The sequence below is a fragment of the Pelobates fuscus genome, chromosome 4 (assembly GCF_036172605.1).
Source record: "Pelobates fuscus isolate aPelFus1 chromosome 4, aPelFus1.pri, whole genome shotgun sequence".
NCBI lineage: Eukaryota > Metazoa > Chordata > Amphibia > Anura > Pelobatidae > Pelobates > Pelobates fuscus.
In genome coordinates, this window is record NC_086320.1 from 236,803,352 (window position 1) to 236,824,728 (window position 21,377).

At 44.8% G+C, this 21,377-nt stretch overlaps 1 protein-coding gene across 30 annotated transcripts in view; it reads left to right on the plus strand.

Moving 5' to 3' along the window:
• Positions 1 to 19,900: 19,900 nt before the first annotated feature.
• Positions 19,901 to 21,377, plus strand: part of CLASP2 (cytoplasmic linker associated protein 2) — a 266,936-nt gene continuing 265,459 nt past the window's right edge. For 25 of the 30 annotated variants that reach the window (XM_063451989.1, XM_063451967.1, XM_063451971.1 and 22 more), the window contains exon 1: positions 19,902 to 20,018. The gene's annotated coding sequence lies outside the window, so the exon portion shown is untranslated. Of the gene's footprint in view, positions 20,019 to 21,377 lie in introns of all 30 variants that reach the window. The other 5 variants (XM_063451964.1, XM_063451965.1, XM_063451983.1 and 2 more) reach the window with 2 other exon arrangements.

The window sequence follows — 21,377 nt, forward strand, 5'->3', positions numbered from 1 at the left end:
CCCCCTTGCCAACCTCCCCCTTTCATCCATACCTCCCCCCTTTCCAACATACCCTCTTTCATCCATACCTTCCCCTCTTGTCAACCTCCCCCCTTTCATCCATACCTCCCCCTCTTGCCAACCTCCCCCTTTCATCCATATCTCCCTCCCGTTCATCCATATTTCCCCCCCCTTGTCAACCTCCCCCCTTTTATCCATATCTCTCTCCTCTTGCTAATCTCCTCCCTTTCATCCATATTGATACCGAAGAAACTGACGGAAGCCAAGCACAGAGAGATGGACACAGGTTTCTTCAGGAAGGAAGAGATTCTTTATTCGGTTCACCGATCGGGACTCAGAGGGACTAATGTCACCAAAATACAACAAGTTCTGAGCCCCGGACAATAATGCAGGCTCCTTATATAGGCACATAACTCCTCCCATATTAAGCTCCACCCGCACATTCTCTTAACCAATCAAAACAAATAAGAATTAACTTCCTGCTTGACCGCATGGCTTGTCCAGCACAATGGAGGAGGGGAATACTACATCCGGTATTCTTGCACATGCTCCGAACACTACTGATCGTATCTTTGCCACGTGCAACCAACCGACCGATACGTCAGCATATGCACGTACGCATGCCACGTGGTAATCTCGGCCTACTAAATTTATTTTTACTGAGATTCCACCACAATATCTCTTCCCCCTTTGCCAAGCTTTCATCTATATCTCTCCCCCCTTGCCAACCTCCCCCCTTTCATCCATATCTCTTCTTTGATGGAGCCGCACACTGCCTGGTGGTGCAGGCTGAGCAGGGGGCACAAAAATCACTACTTACACTGACAATGATTTCCCCCCCCCCTCCTCGGCCTGCACCCCCCGGTGGGCGCCGATCTTGCGAACCCCTCGTTATGCCCCTGAGTTTACCCAATATATCAGTTGTTTTATACTGGTTTGCATTTAGCATTTCATAACTATATGAATATTTGGCACAATCCCTCTTGAACAATGATTAATTTCACATCATATGTTCATTCACAATCCATCATTATAACAGTGGGCCTTAAACGGTTTCTATAAGTACTTACATATCTTTCAGGTCCAAAAAATGCCATTTAAGGGTTCTCGTGGCTGAGAAAAACCTATAGAGTTAAAATTCGTACTAGATAAGTAGATAGCATATCATCAACTGAACTGTGTGAGGGCGGCGGCCGGTGCTCTGCAAACTCTACAGGAGTGGGAAGCTGGATCCAAGGACCAGCAGCCTTCAAAGTGAGTACCTGTTCTTTTTTTTTGGGGGGGGGGGGGGGGGGGGGGTTGATTTGTTTTTTGTATTTTTTTAAAAAAAACTTAATATATTTCCTTTTATTAAAGAGGGGACTGGGTAAGGATGACAGGGTCTGATTAAGGGGGGCAGGGGACTGGTGAGGGCAGGATCTGATTAACGGGGGCAGGGTCTTAATAAGGGGGACAGGGTCTGGTGAAGGGGGGCAGAGTTTGATTAAGGGGGTCAGGGTCTGATTAAGGGGGGCAGGGTCTGATTAAGGGGGCATGGGACTGGCGAAGGGGGCAGAGTCTGATTAAGGGGGCGCAGGGTCTGATTAAGAGGGGCAGGGTATGATTAATGGGGGCAGGAAACTGGTGAAGGGGGTCATGGTCTGGTGAAGGGGGGCAGAGTCTGATTAAGGGGACAGGGTTTGACGAAGGGGGGCAGGCTCTGATGAAGGGGGTCAGGGTCTGATGGAGGTGAGCAAAGGGCTGATGAAGAGGTGCAGCCTGGGGATTGATGAATGGGGGGGAAGGAGTCTGATAAAGGAGGGCAGGGATTGATGAAGGGGGCAGGGTCTGATGAATAGAGGCAGTATCTGACGAAGGGGGGCAGAGATTTTATTGAAGGGGTGGCCAAGGGTTTTGGCGAAGGGGGTGAAGGCGGCATATTGTGTGCCTGAAATTGTCTAGAGGGGGCTAAACAAAGACGTAGGTTGAAGAAATGAGGGAGAGGCTATACATGCTTAGTGTTGTAAAATGGTTGAATATAGTGTACTGACAACATTGTTCTTGTTTCTACAATACATAAACTGACTTTGTGGATTATACTATTAAAGCGGCACTGACACTGTCTGGGAATCTGCCAAATTCGCAAAGACCCCCGACAGAGACATTGAGGCTGATCTATAGTTGATCTATACCTTCACTACTGTGTTAGCATGTGATTTTATGTTTTTCAGTTGTTCTACACATGTAATGTTATGTTTCCATGTGTTATTTAATCTATACCTGGAAATACAAAGTTTGGATGTCTTATTCATTTGATAAATACCCGCAATGCTTTGTTACATGATTGTCTATTTGATCTATACCTGAACTAAAGGATTTGTATGGATAATGCAGTTGATCTACATCTGCTATACTGGTTTTGTATACTGGTTATTCAGTTGATCTATACCTGCAGTACAGGGTTTTTATGTATTATACAGTTGATCGCTAGGTGGTATCTAGTGAAGCCCTATGTTATTTGGTATTTTGTTTATCTATGCTTTATTTGGCGCAAATGTTGGCGTACTACATTTAGGAAATTCATATTATCTGTACACTGCTGCTACGAATCTTACATAGACCGCAAGCAGATACTTTTTTTTGTATCTGTACTTAAAAAGGGCCTCTCTTTCATCATATATATATAGTATCGTGTAGCAGCATTATGGGTCCCAAAAAACTGTCAGGTCCTCAGAATCGAAAACGAAGGGCCCTTATGGATTTGGAGGACCAGAAGAGTGCTGGAGTAATAAAAAAAATATTTTGGAACACCAACACCTAGTGGTTTACAAACCACAGAAGAAAAAGATGAAGAAAGCTGCAGTAGCCAGAAAGCATCTTGAATTTGCGCTATATGTCTGTTCAGGCATAATTCACCTCTTTCATATTATGTGCACCCACACTTATTATATATCATTTTATTAAGGGGAAACAGGGCTTTCATTTAACATAAAATATTTAGGTATAAAACATAATTTAATATGAATAAAATATAAAAAAATGGGAGAAAATAAGAATTTAAAAAAATGTTTAGTTCTACGTGACATTCTAACTGTGAATGTCATATTACCGTTTGATTTTACTGCAATGAAATACACATATTTGTATTCAGCGATGTCTCACGTGTAAAACAGTACTCCCTATGAACAGGTTTTATGGTGTTTTGGGAAGTTACAGGGTCAAATATAGCATGTTACATTTTTCAGTTTTTTCACATTGAAATTCGCCAGATTGGTTACGTTGCCTTTGAGACCGTATGGTAGCCCAGGAATGAGAATTACACCCATAATGGCATACCATTGGCAAAAGTAGACAACCCAAGGTTTTGCAAATGGGGTATGCCCAGTCTTTTTAGTAGCCACTTGGTCACAAACACTGGCCAAAGTTAGTGTAAATATTTGAAAATGCAAAAAAACTAATTTGAACGTCAATTTTGGCCAGTGTTTGTGACAGCAGGGGGAGTACCTGTCATTACAGGCACTCCCCCTGCTGGCAATGCCTTGGACATTTTGGATTAGGTTTGAGAATAAAAGGACCTCGCGATAACATGGCCCAGGGGGGACGAAGAGGGACTCCCTGGTGAGTCCCCATACCACGATCGCCGGCTTGGGATCGCCAGCGACCAGGTAAGTAGAAAAGACGGTTTGGGCATTCTATGCCGCCCTCCCGCGTTTAGAGCCGGTTCCTTAAGGACAGCATAGCATGCCCGCCGTCCTTAATGAGTTAAGCTCTGTGAGCCTTCAACATCTAGAACATCTTTGGAAGAAGAGGATTCTAATACACCTTCTGGCCCAGTGGCATTTGATGAAACAGTAAGCACATGTGTAAACTTAAGCTTTACAGATCCCGCTATATGACCAAAATTGATTTCTAAGAATATTGATAGTATTTTAGATGTGGATCCTGTACAGGTACAAGATTTTGATTTTAAAAAAGATGCTTATAATCTGCATTTTTCTTCAGCATTCTAGAAAAGAAAATGAGACAGTGGTGAAGAACAATCACGGCGATGGTTGGTATACTCCTCACCTGCCAATAAGTATTCTGTTTCTCTTGTAAAATATTTGATAAAAATCCTAAAACATTGATTGCCCTTGGAGGATCAGACACACATATGTCAAATATTTTGAAATCATTTTACAGCCCAGCAGATGTGGACTGAAACAGAACTGAGACGGAAATCAAAACATGCGATTGATCAAAACTATCAAAATCTCATGGGCCGTGAAAGGCAACACTGCAGATCTGTGATGGAGAGGCTGTTAAATATTGTCCAGTTTTTAGCAGAGTGTAATCTGGCATTTAGAGGCTCTTTAGATCGTCTTTTATATCCAATAATGGAAATTTTTTTAGGTTTCATGGAACTATTAGGAAAATATGACAGTGTGATGGCAGAACACTTATGCAGGGTGGTATCAAAAGAAACTGCAGACCACTACTGCAGAAAAACAATTCAAAATTAAATAATAAATCTTATGGCAAAACAGGTAATTGAGGACATTTTACAATGCTGCAGAAATGCAAAATATTTCTCAATTATCCTTGATTGCACTCCAGATATTAGCCATAAGGAGCAGATGTCTTTTACAATTCAATTTTTTGAAGACATTTCTGGAAATTTTCAAGTAAAGGAACATTTCCTTGGTTTCAATGAAATAGAGCAGTGCTCCCCAACCTTTTTATCGCCGCGGACCGGTAAACGTTTGATAATTTTTCCGTGGCCCGCTTGTTTTGATTTAATAAGACAAAAAAAACCCAAACAGTCACATATATTAAAAAAAAACACGCAGACACATACATAGTCAGAAAATCACAAACACAGTCACATAAAGACATAGACTCAAAATTGTGTGTATGTGTGTGTGAGCGGTGCAGTGTGTATGTGAGGGTGGCAGTGTGTGTGAGAGTTGCAGTGTGTGTGTGGGGGGCAGTGTTTGTGGGGCAGTGTGTGTTGTGTGTGTATGGGGGAAATGTTTGTGGGGCAGTGTGTGCAGTGTGTGTATGGGGGCAATGTTTGTGGGGCAGTGTGTGTATGGGGGCAGTGTTTGTGGGGCAGTGTGTGTAGTGTGTGTATGGGGCAGTGTGTGTAGTGTGTGTATGGGGTAGTGTGTGTATGGGGTAGTGTGTGTATGGGGCAGTGTGTGTATGGGGTAGTGTGTGTATGGGGCAGTGTGTGTATGGGGCAGTGTGTGTATGGGGCAGTGTGTGTATGGGGCAATGTGTGTAGTGTGTTTATGGGGCAGTGTTTGTGGGGCAGTGTGTGCAGTCTGTGTATGGGGCAGTGTTTGTAGTGTGTGTATGGGGCAATGTGTGTAGTGTGTGTGTGGGGCAGTGTGTGTATGGGGACAGTGTTTGTGGGGCAGTGTGTGTAGTGTGTGTATGGGGCAGTGTTTGTGGGGCAGTGTGTGCATGGGGGCAGTGTTTGTGGGGCAGTGTGTGCATGGGGGCAGTGTTTGTGGGGCAGTGTGTGCATGGGGGCAGTGTTTGTGGGGCAATGTGTGTAGTGTGTGTATGGGGCAGTGTGTAGTGTGTGCATGGGGCAGTGTTTGTAGTGTGTATGGGGCAGTGTTTGTGGGGCAGTGTGTGTAGTGTGTTTATGGGGCAATGTGTGTAGTGTGTGTGTGGGGGCAGTGTGTGTAGTGTGTTTATGGGGCAGTGTGTGTATGGGGGGTAAGGAGGCTTTTTAAAAATTTATTTAATTAAAATTAAGATATTCATGTCCCCCCTCCCTTCTTACCTTTACTGGGAGGAGGGGGGACATTTCTTAGTCCCTGGTGGTCCGGTGGGGATTCCCTGGTGGTCCGGTGGTGGTGAGGTGAACTCTAGCCCAGTTACAGGGCTAGAGTTCACTCTCGCGAGATTTGGAGCGTTGCCGTGTTACCGCGGCAACGCTCCAAATCTCGCGAGAGGAGGACCCGGAGGAGCTGCAGGTAAGAGCTCCCGGGTCCTCTCTCACTCCCCTGCCGGCTGTCAGCACAGTGCCTGCAGACCGGGGAGGGAGATCTCTGATCTCCCCTCCGGTCCGCAGGCACATTGCAGGGCTGGCACTTGGGCAATGCCAGCCCTGCATTAGCCGGCAGGCTCGCACACCCCACACCCCTGGGCGGCCCGGTACCGTTTGATCCACGGACCGGTACCGGTCCGCGGCCCGGGGGTTGGGGAACACTGAAATAGAGGATACAACTGGAAAAGGATTAAGTGATTTTCTCCTTGAATTTCTTTCAGGAAAAAATATGGACACTGATAATTGCCGTGGACAAGGTTATAACAATGGAGCCAATATGGCAGGAAAAGTTCAATCCAAAACTTTAAACATAAACCCAAGAGCAGTATTTGTACCGTGTGGCTGTCATTGTCTTAACTTGTAATTGGAGATGCAGTACGTTCCTGCAAGGAATCGATGCAACTATTTGGTATCATTCAGCGGCTTTATGTTCTATGCTCAGGATCCGTAAAGAGATGGAAAATTATACCTGACCATGTTTCTGGCTCACTTTAAAGCCTTTGTGCACCACGCGGTGGGAATGCCGTATAAATTGTCTTAAACCGCTAAGACATAATCTTTGTGAAATACAAGAAGCATTGTTTGATGAAACCCACACTGAACCGAACATTTGTCATGAGGCTAACACACTATATCTCAGCAGATTGTGGAGTTCAAATTTATTGTGTCATTGTAAATAAAATCAATTTCAGAGAGTCTGGATTTGAAAACTCCTTCCATATTGCAAAGGAACTAACAGAAAAATTAAATGTGGAGCCTGTTTTTAAAAAGCCACAGAAAAAAAAGCCTTGTTTGATTACAAAAGCCAAGATGAACCTTTAACAGATCCCACGAAGAAATTTAAGATGGATTTTTTTTATGTTTTGGTTGATACTGCTGCTAAATCTTTGGAGGAGCGTTTTACTCAAATGGAACAACACAACAAAGTATGGACATTGCTTTACAATATGAGACATCTTCCAGCAAGATAAAAAAAACTTAGGGGACTTTTGCTTGCAGTTACAGAAGGCATTAGAGAAGCGCAGCCAATTGGACATTAATGGTCTAGATCTTTCAGAGGAGCTTTGGTATATTCAAAGCCTGCTACCTCAAGATGCCACAGCACCCCGCTATATACTCATTTCATAGTGAGAAATGACTGACTGACACATTTCCAAACATTTTGATAGCATTTCGGATTCTACTAACAATTCCTGTTTCTGTGGCGTCAGGAGAACGTAGCTTTTCCAAGTTATAACTCATTAAAACATATCTGAGATCATCAATGACTGATGACAGACTAACCTCTTTATCAGTATTATCCATTGAAAGCGATGTATTGAAGATGTTGGACATGAACAACGTGATTGATGAGTTTGCAAAGACAAAAGCACGTAAAGTTATATTTTGAGCTTCAGATTAATATTACTTGTCAGGAGGTGTATATTTTGTGCAACAGTATTCCCAGTTATTATTGCATTTGCACATATATTATCTCTAAAAAATAATGTTAAAAAGATTGCAGTTAGTGTTTTTTTCTGTATTTAATGTATTTAATATACATTATTGTTACCAGTCAATCCAGTATTTATTATTGTACTTGTTTGCACTTGCACTTAAATTAACTGTAATTAAAAAACTACCGTATTTATCGGTGTATAACACGCACCTCATTTTCAGAAGGAAATTCCAGGAAATTTCCACCCCTCCCATAGTATTCCCCCCCCCCCCTCATCCCATAGTGTTCCCCCCCCCTTTCCATAGTATTCTTCCCCCCCTCATCCCATAGTGTTTCCCCCCCCTTCCATAGTATTCTTCCCCCCCCATAGTATTCTCCACCCCCTCCCATAGTGTCGTCGTCCCCTTTCCATAGTATTATTCCCCCCCTCCCATAGTATTCTCCCCCCCTCATCCCATAGTGTTTCCCCCCCCTTCCATAGTATTCTTCCCCCCCCATAGTATTCTCCACCCCCCTCCCATAGTGTCCCCTAGTGCACTTTCCCTCTTGTCCCATATTTACTTACCTGTCTTGAAGCGTGGGCCGGCTTCACAGCGCGCACCGCGGTACTGGAACTTAAATTTCAGGTTCCGGTTTCCGGCGGGACTGAAAGGAAGTGTGCATACAATAGTGTGCACACTTCCTTTCAGTCCCGCCGGAAACCGGAACCTGAAATTTAAGTCCCAGTACACGCTTCAAGACAGGTAAGTAAATATGGGATATCGGCGTATAACACGCACCCATGATTTTCCCCCTATTTTCAGGGAGAAAAAGTGCGTGGTATACGCCGATAAAGATACGGTATTTGTTACAAAGATTTTTTTCCTCTTTGTGTATGTTTAGGTGACCAGGGGGCAAGGGGTGGGCGCCACAAGATTAGCTAGCACAGGGCGCCTGAACATCTAAGGCCGGCCCTGCTCCTAACCATCAGAATGCTGGTGTAGTAGGTAACAATTGTCCAGATGAGAACAGCAAAACAAGTCCAGGTGAGAAGTAAAAATATGTACAGACGATTAATAACGTTTAAGTCCTGCATCAGCCAATACTAAGTCCTTGTAGTAGTCCCGGTCTGCTGCTGCTTAAGGTGTAGTTCGACTGACCGGTCGAGCACTTCGGACTTAGTTCAAGGGTCCGGCCGGGAGGAGGGCCTGCCGCCAGGGCCGCCATCAGGGGTGACATCCATGATGGTTGTCACGGGCCCGGCGGTCCTGTGGGGCCCGGACTGCACAGGTAATCCTCTGTGTGCCAGGGCCCCCAGCCCTTCAAAGTGCATATATATAGCGAGTACCGCTATATATATGCCTCTGTGGGCCCTGCTGGCTTCCAAGCAGGGCCCAGGACACACTGATCTTCCCCTCCAGCATTCTCGCGAGCCACAGCAGTAAAGCGTTGCCGCGGGTTGTCGTGACAACGCTCCGCGGCACGCAATGCAGGCTGGGCTCATTACAGAGATAGATCACTGGCTGCAGGAGGGTGAAGATGGAGTCTGCTGGGCCCCTCTATGCTGGCCCAACAAGCTGAGCCAACGGACCTCCAGGGAATCCACTGTCCCCCCTCCCTGGCTACAGGTAACAGGCAGGGAGGGGGAAATGTTTTTTTTTTTTTTAAAAACATTATAAAAATTCAACAGCTAAAAAATACCCCCAGCAGCATTTGTCAAACATCCACCACACACATACTTTAAACAGACAAAATGCATCCACTACACAACCACACACATCATCCACCACATAAACACACAAATTGCATCCACTACACAACCACACGCATCATCCACTACACAACCACATACATCATCACACAAACTGCATCCACTACACAACCACACATCATCCACTACACAAATACACATCATCCACTACACAAACACATACATCATCCACCACATAAACAGACAAACTGCATCCACTACACAACCACACACTACAGTGTCCCCCACTCCCTGGCTACAGGTAAGAGGCAGGGAGGGGGAAATTAAAAAAAATATATATATAAAAATTCAACAGTTAAAAAATACACACACACATCATCCACTACACAAACACACACGCAGCATCCACTACACAAACACACACAGCATCCACTACACAAACACACAGCGCTCACTACACACACACACACAGCGCTCACTACACAGACACACACACAGCACTCACTACAAAAACACACACCCTGCATTCACTATACACACGATTAATCCACTACACAAGCATTTAATCTGAATCCACTAAAAACACTATATCCACTTTACTCATGCACTTTGCATCCACTACACACATTCTACAGCCACTATACACACACACGACCAAATTCAGTACACACACACACACACACTTCATCCTAGTGGGTGGACTCAAGAGGGGTCATGTAGGCGGACTCGGGGGAAGGTCATGTGGGCAGGCCCCAGGGGCCAGAACTTGAGCTGCGTCCGGGGCCCCAACATTTCTGGTGGCTGCCCTGCCCGCCGCGCCAGTGCACTGTGCGTGCAGCCATACACATAACAGAATGTGCACTGACTGCAGAGTTATTTTCATCCGGCTATCGGGGCCCGGCGGCAGGCACTACTTACCTCAGCATAGGAGGAGGGGCCCGGTCCTGGGTTTCCATGGAGTCCTGTACATGGAGGCGCGTCGACGTCGGATGATGTCGCCGGGCGCCGCCTGCACGATCCGGATTTCAATGTAAGGCAAACAGTGTGCGGAAGGATTCTGCACACTGCCTTACAAAGCCCAAAAAACTGGGCTCTGCCACACATTTGTCGGCCATCTTTAGAGCCCGCCAGCCAGCCCACAGGCCAGCCAGCCCACAGGCCACCAGCCAGCCCACTGGCCAGCCAGCCCACAGGCCAGCAAGCCCACCAGCCAGCCAGCCCACAGGCCAGTCAGCCCACAGGCCGGCCAGCCAGCCTGCCCACAGGCCGGCCAGCCAGCCCACAGGCCGGCCAGCCAGCCAGCCCACAGGCCGGCCAGCCAGCCAGCCCACAGGCCGGCCAGCCAGCCAGCCCACAGGCCGGCCAGCCAGCCAGCCCACAGGCCGGCCAGCCAGCCAGCCAGCCCACAGGCCGGCCAGTCAGCCGGCCCACAGGCCGGCCAGTCAGCCGGCCCACAGGCCAGCTAGCCAGCCCACAGGCCAGCTAGCCAGCCCACAGGCCAGCAAGGCAGCCCACAGGCCAGTAGCCAGCCCACAGGCCAGCAAGCCCACAGGCCACCAGCCAGCCCGCAGGCCAGCCAGCAAGCCAGCCTACAGGCCGGCCAGCAAGCCAGCCTACAGGCCAACCAGCCCACCAGCCAGCCCACAGGCCAGTAGCCAGCCAGCCCACAGGCCAGTAGCCAGCCAGCCACAGGCTAGTAGTCAGCCAGCCCACAGGACACCAGCCAGCCCACAGGCAAGCCAGCCAGCAGCCAGCCACAGGCCAGCAGCCAGCCAGCCACAGGCCAGCAGCCAGCCAGCCACAGGCCAGCAGCCAGCCAGCCACAGGCCAGCAGCCAGCCCACAGGCTTATATGTAGTCTCTAATGGGGTCTGGAGGGGATTCTTTCTAACACACTCTCTAAAGGACACTGAGATAGCCTCTGCTAGAAAGACCCCCCTCCATGGCCCAATAGCCCTCACTTGTAGTCTCTACTAGGGCCTCGAGGGGATTATTGATATTTATTTTGCACAGTTTGTTTTTTGCATTCGTTAATTATATTGCACTTGTTTAGAACTTATTGCACTTTTGTTCGTTGTGTCTAGAGATTGTGTAAGGTGTGGCTGGAGGTGGGGCATGGAGGCAGGACAAGGGTGGGGCTTGCTGCATATGCATGGGTGGGGCCTGTAAGGGGCCCTTGATTTATTTTGGCCGGGGGCCCTGAGAGTTCTCAGTCCGCCCCTGGTTCTCTTGTATTTTCTGACCAGATTCTGGAACAATCAGCAATCTGGAACTTGGCCTGCAGATTTTTCTTTACAAAATATAGCAGCATTTGCGAACTAGCAGACATCATTTAGTGATAAAAATCTGCATCACAGGCTGTAACTCTGTATTCCTTTGTATACCTCCAGGCTTTGAGGCTATTATCCAAGTCTCACAGGCTAGGCTGATGATTTCAATATAATTGTCACAGGTATGACATTTTCTGGTGAATCCGGGTATTGTTAGTTGCCCAAGTATCAGGAGTGAATTTCCTCCAGGAGGGTTTGCTAATTGGGTGCCTGCTGATTACTTATCTGATAGAAGGGCAAATTAACCTTGATATGATCACCTTAAAGGACATCTCACTTACAGTTTCTCAATAACTGCAATAATTACAATTGCAGGGTTAAGGGGATAGGGACACCGCACCCAGACCACGTCATTGACATTAAGTAGTCTTGGTGCCTTTAAACAAGTCCTGTGCACACAAAACAAAACATTTAATTTTAGAGTACAGTGGAACCTCGGAACTTGAACTTAATCCGTTCCCAAAGGCTGTTTGAGTTGAGATGTGTCCGAGAGCCGAATCAACATTATCCATAAGAATTAATGTAAAATTGATTAAACCATTCCAGACCCCCAAAATTACAGCATTTTACATTTATATGTATGCATTAAAAATAATTCCCAAATTATATTACTTGTTCCTGTGCTCTCCAAGTTGCGTGTGTGGACAGACACATTGCTCCTCCTCCCTGCAGCTCTGTTAAGACTACTACACTCAGCTGTGAATCGATCTGAGTGAACAAACTAATTACAGCTGTGGTACGGCTGTAATCAGCTTATAATAAGGTTCCACCCATCATGTGATGAATGGAACTGCATCTGCAGGAAAAACTACATATACCCTTAAATAATGGCAGAAATGTATGGGACAAAAGAAAAACTTTTAGTTATGTACCGTAGTCTATCACTCTAATAATAAGCACCTTAGATTTATTTGAGTGGTTCCTGCCTTTTTAACTTGAAAAAAATTTACTGTTGGCCATTATTACAATTATTTATAATAATTGTAATAATACACCCTTCGTATTAATACACCCCTGACTTGAAAATTAGAACTCAGTTCCTATTTATGAGGGGGGAGGTCAGGAGTGATGGCGATGGGGGAATTTTCGTGTGTATGTGTCTGTATGTGTATCTGCATCTGTGCCAGTATATGCTACTATGTGTCTATGTATTTGTGTCAGTGTTTGTATCTATAGTGTCATTCTGTGTATTTGAATGAGTGTCATTCTGTTTATCTGTATGTGTGCACGTGTGACAGTATGTGCTCCTGTATGTCTGTGTATTTGTATGTGTGTCTGTATCTGTATATGTGTCATTGTGTGTATATGTGTGCCTGTGTATCTGCATGTGTGTATTTGTATGTTTGTCAGTTTGTGTGTTTGTCTCTGTGTGTGTATTTGTGCATCTGTATGTGTGTCAGTGCATCTGCATTTCTGTACCCGTGTATGTGTCTATCTTTATTTGCGTCAGGGTGCATCTGTATGTGTTTCAGTGTGTGTGTGTGTGTGTGTGTGTGTGTGTGTGTGTGTCTCTATCTGTATCTGTGTCAGTCTGCGTGTGTGTGTGGGGAAGTGTAAATGTATATACATGAATACATCTCAGTATTCAAATGCCAACGCTACACACAAATACAACCCTGCATTCAAATGTCAACACTACACACCGACACAACCCTACATTTAAAGGCAAACACTACACACAAGTAAACAACTGCTTTCAAATGGCAACAGTACATAAAACACACAACACTAATTACAAATACACCCCTACATTCACACACACACACTGATTAGACCTGAATACAAGACTGCCTGGTTGGGTAAATGGTAGATCCCCAGCTGGCAAAGCATTGTGGGAGTAGTACAACAGATGGGGTCTACCTTTTGGTCATCCTAGCTGTAGGCGGGCTGGGCCCCAAAAAAGTCTTGCAACAGGACCATCCCTTCTTTAGTTCCGCCACTGCATCACATACAGTTTTCCAGTAACATTAGAACATTCTTTCCCCATCACCTATGTTAGCGTAATACCCAATGTTTGTGACTAAGTGGCTACTAAAAAAGACTGGACATACCACATTTGCAATACCTTGGGTTGTCTATTTTTGCAAATGGTATGCCATCATGGGGGTAATTCTCATTCCTGGGCTACCATACTGTTTCAAAGGCAACGTAACCAATCTGGTGAATTTCAATGTGAAAAAAATGAAAAATGTAACATGCTATATTTGACCCTGTAACCTCACAAAACACCATAAAACCTGTAGATAGGGGGTACTGTTTTACATGTGAGACATCGCTGAATACAAATATGTGTATTTTATTGCAGTAAAACCAAACAGTATTATGACATTCACAGTTAGAATGTCAGGTAGAACATTTTTTAAAAATTCTTATTTTCTCCCATTTTTTTTTATATTTTATTCATACTAAATATTTGATGTTAAATGAAAGCCCTGTTTCCCCTGAATAAAATGATATATAATAAGTGTGGGTACACATTAAATCAAAGAGGTGAATTACGCCTGAACAGACATATAGCGCAAATTAAAGTTTTTGTTTACGTTTTGTTTTGATCACAACGTGTACATTTGGCTCAGTCCTAAACCCCTTCAGGACCGCTGACTGTTCAGGACCGTCAGCGGTAAAACGTGCCTTCGGACCGCTGACGGTCCTGAAACATCATAGCGAAAAACGGGCTGTGGGAAGCGATCAAAGATCGCTCCCCCCGGCATAACACTGTAACTATCTGCCAGACATCCCAGGCAGATAGTAACAGCCAATTGCGGCGTGTGAGCGATCCGCGATCGCTCACAATTGGGTGTTACAAACACTCACTTTTACAGTGATCTCTGCCCCTCTCTCCTCTGTAGCGTTTTGTGAAGCGAGAGAGACAGAGATCGTGATAGTTTGTTGCAGCAGTGTTCAGTGACCATCAGAAAGTATGTTTGTTTGTTTTTGCCCTTAAAGGGTTAAATTTGTTTTAAAAATCTGTGTCTTGGTCTGTCTTAGTCAGTCAGTTTCCTTCACCCAAATATCCATTAGATTTTTGTGACAGGAGTTAGCTTAGGGATTGCTGTTTAGTCTGTTTTAGTTAAAAAAAAAAGAAAAGAAAAAAAAAAGTATAAAAATAATTTGTGTGTTTTGTAATTTGTTTTAGTCGTTACCACCTTTATGTGGATAATTTTTATAGTAGTGTCGGTCTGCTTAAAACACTTTATGGTTTACAGACACTGGCCTGCGGCACTGCCAGAAAAAAATCCAAAGACTTTCCCCGATCTCTCATAGAGGCAAAATTAAAAAAAAGGCGAATGTAAAGCACTTTGCAAAGCTGAAGTGCTTGCACTAAAATTTAGGGACAGGAAGGATGTCAACATGCTAACCACCATCCATGACGAACGCATGTCAGACGTCTCTGTCCGGGGCAGAGTAGAGTCCAAGTAGAGTCCAAATCAGCTGATGCAGCCATATCTTATTTTACGAAAAACCAAAGCATGGTATAAAAAGGTGGCTATCTAGCTGATGCAAATAGCAACCCACAACACATTTTTGCTTTTAAAAAGAAATAATCGAGGGTTAACCACCTTTCTCCAATTTCAGTTGAAAATAATTTCTTTAACAATTTATGGAGATGGACAAGTTCCAACAACGGTGCAAGCTGAGTCCAGGCATTTTATTTTTAAGTTACCGCCAACTGCAGAAACCCCCCCCCCCCCCGAAACGTTGCCAGGTCTGTTTTAAAAACGGGAAAAGGGGGGCGGGGCCGGACCGCCGACGGGATCAGGCACGCTCTGTCTGAGCTCCCGCTTTGTGGCCCGGAAAATTGCGCAAACTGGGGACAAAAATCTTACTAACCATCCGCAACAGCTATCACCCTGATCCCCAGATCCTGGGGCTCGAGGGGATACCCTTCGAGATGCCCTCCGTAACCCGACGAAGGCCCAAGGCGAGAGGAGCTTGAGCCGGGATGAGACGGCCGCTCTCCCGGGTCTCCGGCCGGGGTCTGGCACCCCCCCCTCTGGACCGGGGGGGTCATCCCGGTCTGCACACACATGCAGTAACCCCTGTCATGTCCCGACACGCGGGGCCGAAACTACCGCCCTGCTGTAGAAAACCCACCGGCGGTATTTCCCAAAATGGCCGCCGCACGCCGGCAACATGTGCGAGATGGAGCGATCAATGCCGACTGAGGGGAGGCCCCCACTATGGAGACTCTCCAGGCGGTGCAGTACAGCGACAGGCAAGCTGGCAAAGAGGCATTTGCTGACACTGACCAAAGCTGGATCCCCGGTGACCACTCGGCATTACTGGCCTCCACAAGTGCTCAAAGTCCTACCCCCACAAGATGGCGGATCATCGTGCAGGAGCACCGCAAGCCACCCAGACACAGTACAGCCTCATGCTCTTACGAAATGTGCAAACCTGCATGAAACATGCCCACAGCAAAGCGACCAACGACCTCCCCATAGACTGGGCATCGAATGAAGGGGTATGAAGATCCGGACGGCTCCCAGGCACGGTCCAGTGATGGCGCTGGCAGACCCTGTTTAAACTGATGGACACCTGATATGATCCAGCTTACATAGACTTAAGTTTACATTCTCTTTTTTTTTTTTTTTTTTTTTTTTCATCCCTTGCATGCCTCTACCTTACTTTAGCCTATGAGTTTTACATGCCATGCACCACGTCTTGAGTTATATGTTTTTATTATGTTTTTGACTGATAATCAATAAGTAACTGATGATCTGTTTGCATGTCAGTTTGCTAGAGGGTGCAAAGAGAGACTCATGTGGGAACACCATGCTTATGACATCCCCCCATACCTCTAAGCTGTGCAAGCTCTGACTCTGCGCAAGTTGCCTAAAGTTAACTTCGTGACCTGCTCCAGCAGTAAATGCCTGTATGTTATGCCTACTATCCCTGCTCTCCAGGTGATCGCTCCATTACATATCTGTAAGATGCTTTCACTTGATCCACTAGCCGTACACACCTCGGGGTTTAGCGGGTAGGGCCAGCGCATGGCGGGACACAGCGGGCTTATTTCTCAGGACAGTGGGCAATAGCAAAAGGGATATGATTGGTCTATGTAATTACCATGTATACTGTGTTTTCTCCCAGCGTGACTTAACTTATGACCTCTTAATGTGACCAGACATTCATGAACACTCTTTAGCCCATACTAAACAGCGGTATCCTAATTTCATTAATTTGAGTTAGCCTTTCTATATGTCTATGTCAAGTTTTTCCATAGGTTATCCACAGACTAGGCGGACTGTTAACCTGAAGCATCTCATGTGCGGAGAACTAAGTCTATGGTTAGTAAACCTGGTAACCAACCGTTAACACTTACCCTATAAGCTTAGACACATTAATGAGGATATAACCGGCAGATACCCACTTGTCAGAACAACATGGCCTCTCGTGACCTGACATGCAAGCTCACTGTCTCATACACTGCGTATCACGACTACTTAGACCAGCTGTAACGGCACAAAATGTAGGCCCCTCATTTAAGCATAGTCGAGAACAACCCAGTTAATACATAGACATTACAACGACGATACTCGACATCGATACTCACCCTACGATATATCGATACTGAAACGATGACATTCGACACCAATACTAACTCTACGTTAATGTTACTAATCGATAAAGTGTTTAAACAAGATTCTACCGATATAAAACAAAAAATTGGCATTGTTATCCAGGAAATGTAATTTCACACTGTAAGCGATGTACAAACCCTAAACTGTACAATACTTGTGCATTTCCCTCTCTTAATTCTGTACCCCATTACACATGCCATAATAAAAGAAAGATTGACAAAAAAAAAAAACGGGAAAAGGACAGACACCCCTTTTCACTGTCCCGATTTCCCTTCGAAACCAGGACTGTTTAGATTCTATTTGCAGGAGTCAGTTTAAAGGTTGCTGCTAAATGTACATTTGCTACCTGCACATTTGGTCTAACAAGTTTTCTGGCACTAATACATAACCAGCTGGCCAAAACCAGATGATGTGTGCATAAAACCCAGAATTTAAAAATTACCACTACACTTTCTCTGTTTTTTGGGGGGGCAAAATGGTTGGGGGAAAGAAGTCAAAACACCCCATCTTCTATAACCTTTGATATCTACTTTATAAAAATATATACTTTCATGATGGTAACATTAACTGGGGGGTGCAAAAATATGTCAAACTGAAGATAGACCAAGCATACCTATATATCAAGTTGAAAAACTGACATGTACAAGTTCTGATTGTTGCATTTTGGCCCCCAAACAACCCAGCAACCCTATACATGGGGGGGGGGGGGAGGGGGGGGTGTATCACTGTACTCGGGAGATGTTGCTGAACATATTGGGGTGTTGTTTGGCAGTGACACATAACAGGATCTGTTAATTCATGCCTAAAGTACAATGTGTGTGAAAAAAACAGAAAAAAAATTACTACCTCAATGTTTGACAAATCCTGGTGGTAGAATTAATGTATTGAAAGTGTTAAAATACCACCATGTGAAATACCCTAGGGTGTCTACTTTTCAAAAAGATATGGTTTGATGGGGGTAAAATACATTGGCCGGCTTCAAAAATGTCCCAAATAGGACATGCATGCAGGTTGGCTACAAGTCAAAATTCCAAGCTGGGAAACTGATATGCGCTCCTGCAAAATGTGGCCTTTTAGCCCCCAAAGAACCCAACACACCTATACATGGGGGGTATCCCTGTACTCGGGAGATGTTGCTGAACACATATTGGGGTGTTGTTTGGCAGTGACACATAACAGGAAGTGTTTAGGAAGGCTGTGCAAGTCACATGCACGGAGGTGTGACTAGGGATGCATAAACAAAGTTATTTTACTCCTAAATGGCAGAGAATTGAGCAGTGAGAATGCAGGGGCTTGATCTATACACCAAAACTGCTTTATTAAGCTAAAGTTGTTTTAGTGACTGTAGTGTTCCTTTAAGTGGTAAACTATTCTCAAATGGTTAACACTAAAGATGTGTCACAATATCAATCTCTTTCCTCCTTTGCTCAGGCTAACATAAAGCATTGGCACATACTCACTGGTGGAAATGTGAAATACTGCAAAAGTCAGATGGGAGTAATGTGACTGTGTTTTATTCCTCTTCCCATTTTCAATGGTCATATTGCAGTCAGAGGTTTTCTAGTGATGTGTACCTTTTAGAGATGGCTACTAGCTTAAAGGGACTCTCCAGTGCAAGGAAAACATATTTGTTTTCCTGGCACTGCAGGACCCTACAGTGCCACTCTCCCTCCCACGTTGCTGAAAAGGTTAAAACACCTTCAGTGACTTACCAGAGTCCATCGCAGTCAGGCTCCGCCTACTCTCCTCCCCCAGCGGGGGAAACCTAATGTGCGTGCGCAGCCATTCGCATTAGACCTCCCCATAGGAAAACATTATTCAATGCTTTACTATGGGGATTTCAGCGACGCTGGAGGTCCTCACGTAGTGTGGGACGTCCAGCGTTGTTTAAAACACTTTTCGTGTGCTAAGAACACGGAAGTCCCTCCAGTGGCTGTCTGATAGACAGTCACTAGAGGAGGACTTAACCCTGCAATGTAAATATTGCAGTTTATAAAAAAACTGCAATATTTCCAGCTGCAGGGTTAAGGGTAGTGGGAGTTGGCACCCAGACCACTCCAATGGGCAGAAGTGATCTGGGTGCCTGGAGTATCCCTTTAAGATTTGAAATTTTAATGAAATTACAACTTTGTCTCCCATTAATAAAAAGACACTATTGGAAATCTATTAAAAAAACATATTCCCTTTATTCCAAACGGATTAAAACACTTCATCACATAAAGCAAACATTAATGGCTTAAAGACCCACATAGATAGGAGTCCATCTAAGAGATACATGAATGCTTGAACTCCATGGACTGGAGTCTTTTTTTTAACCCATATAGTTATGCTGCCAGGAGTTCCCTATTAGGAAGTGACAGTTATTCTGTAAGTTGCTAAAATGTGCAGGTAATATACAATCTCATAAAATATGAAATTATTGGATACTCATTTCGTAACACCCGGACTCCAACATTTTCAAATCACCCTGTTTCTTTAATTCTGTCCGTTGCCCGTTACAAAAACGGCCGCTCCAAGCATATCGTTCTGAACACTAGAGCTACAAGCCAAATCAGGGCGCTCTCTACGACAACAGGTGTGAAAAGTCCCTAAAATAGTGCAGGTACAGGCAAAATTATTTTTACAAAGACCACTATTGCTATCAGTGTCTATTTTACGACATAAAACCAACAGCCCTGTAAGACAAAAAAACAAATACAAAAAAACAACCAAACAAATTACCCACGCAGGCGTAACGTCACTCAAACCCCCCCCATTCTGCGCCTGATGTGTCTGTCCTGCGGGATGAGTCAGAGAGAGGTGGGCGGGGTCTAGGAGCACACAGAACTTTCTATTCGCATAGTGGGCGCGAGGCAGCGTAAAGGAGAGAGCGGGACTGGGTGAGAGGCACGCGACGGTCACTGGGACGTTATTGGAACGTCATTGGACAGGCCCTGGACCTTAACGAGCTGCACGTGTGTAACACGACTGGCCGTATAAGAAGCGATACGCGTGAATGGTAGTAGATTGCCAGTGAGGGCAGAGAGCTCTGTGTCGGGCTGTCAGGACTGGCGGGCTGGGTGCAGTGCTGGCTGTTTGTGGAATTTTGTTTCTTTGCTTAATGGATAACTTCTGTCCCAGATAGGTTATCTGTGGGGATGTGGTGTTTAGTATTTGTATATTGGTTCCATTCGTGTGTGCTGATTTGTGTGCCAAACCAAGTGTCCCTCAGCTAATAAACATCACAACTTCCCTCAAACTAAAGCTCACACTAGCAAAACGGAAGTGTGGAGGAGAGCAGAGCATCTACAGCATGAACTAACATTCTGATTGGAGCCTTTACAGACATAACCAAATACAGATATAATATTTGAATAATTCATACGTGTATGATCATGATAACCTTCTAAGAACCAAAACATTTTTGTGACTTATTGAACACGCACCCACTTTTATTTTGACATTAGCAGAGTGAAAAACACTTCTAACGTTAAATGGACGTCCCAGGCCCCTAAAACACTTTCTAAAACGTTGTATGTGTGAAGAGTGTGTCCTATTTTTTTTTTTTTTCCATTTTACAAAAATTGCAGATTTCAATACAAAACTGACACTTATAAATCAACCTGGTTACAACCCATTTGCTGGCAATCAGACAATTGGTCATGTGATGTCATGGTTTAGTTAGCTCAGCAGAGCTAAATTCAAGAGGCAACAATTTCCCAGAGCTACATTGGGAAGTCTGTGATTGGACAGGGTTAAAAGAGATGGACTTGCAAAGGCAGCAGACAAGAGAACTGCAGGCTTTGCAAGCTATTTTTATATAACTCCAATGGAAAAAAAAGCCCAATTAAACGCATGCACTGTTTCATTTGGGGTATATCTACTAAACAGTGCTTTTTATTTGACCACTGCAGTGTCCGTTTAAAAGAACCATTTAACCCCTTAAGGACACATGACGTGTATGACACGTCATGATTCCCTTTTATTCCAGAAGTTTGGTCCTTAAGGGGTTAAAGGAACACTATAGTCACCTAAATTACTTCAGCTAAATAAAGCAGTTTTAGTGTGTAGATCATTCCCCTGCAATTTCACTGCTCAATTCGCTGTCATTTAGGAGTTAAATCACTTTGTTTCTGTTTATGCAGCCCTAGCCACACCTCCCCTGGCTATGATTGACAGAGCCTGCATGAAAAAAAACTGGTTTCACTTTCAAACAGATGCAATTTACCTTAAATAATTGTATCTCAATCTCTAAATTGAACTTTAATCACATACAGGAGGCTCTTGCAGGGTCTAGCAAGCTATTGACATAGCAAGGGATAAGAAAATCTTAA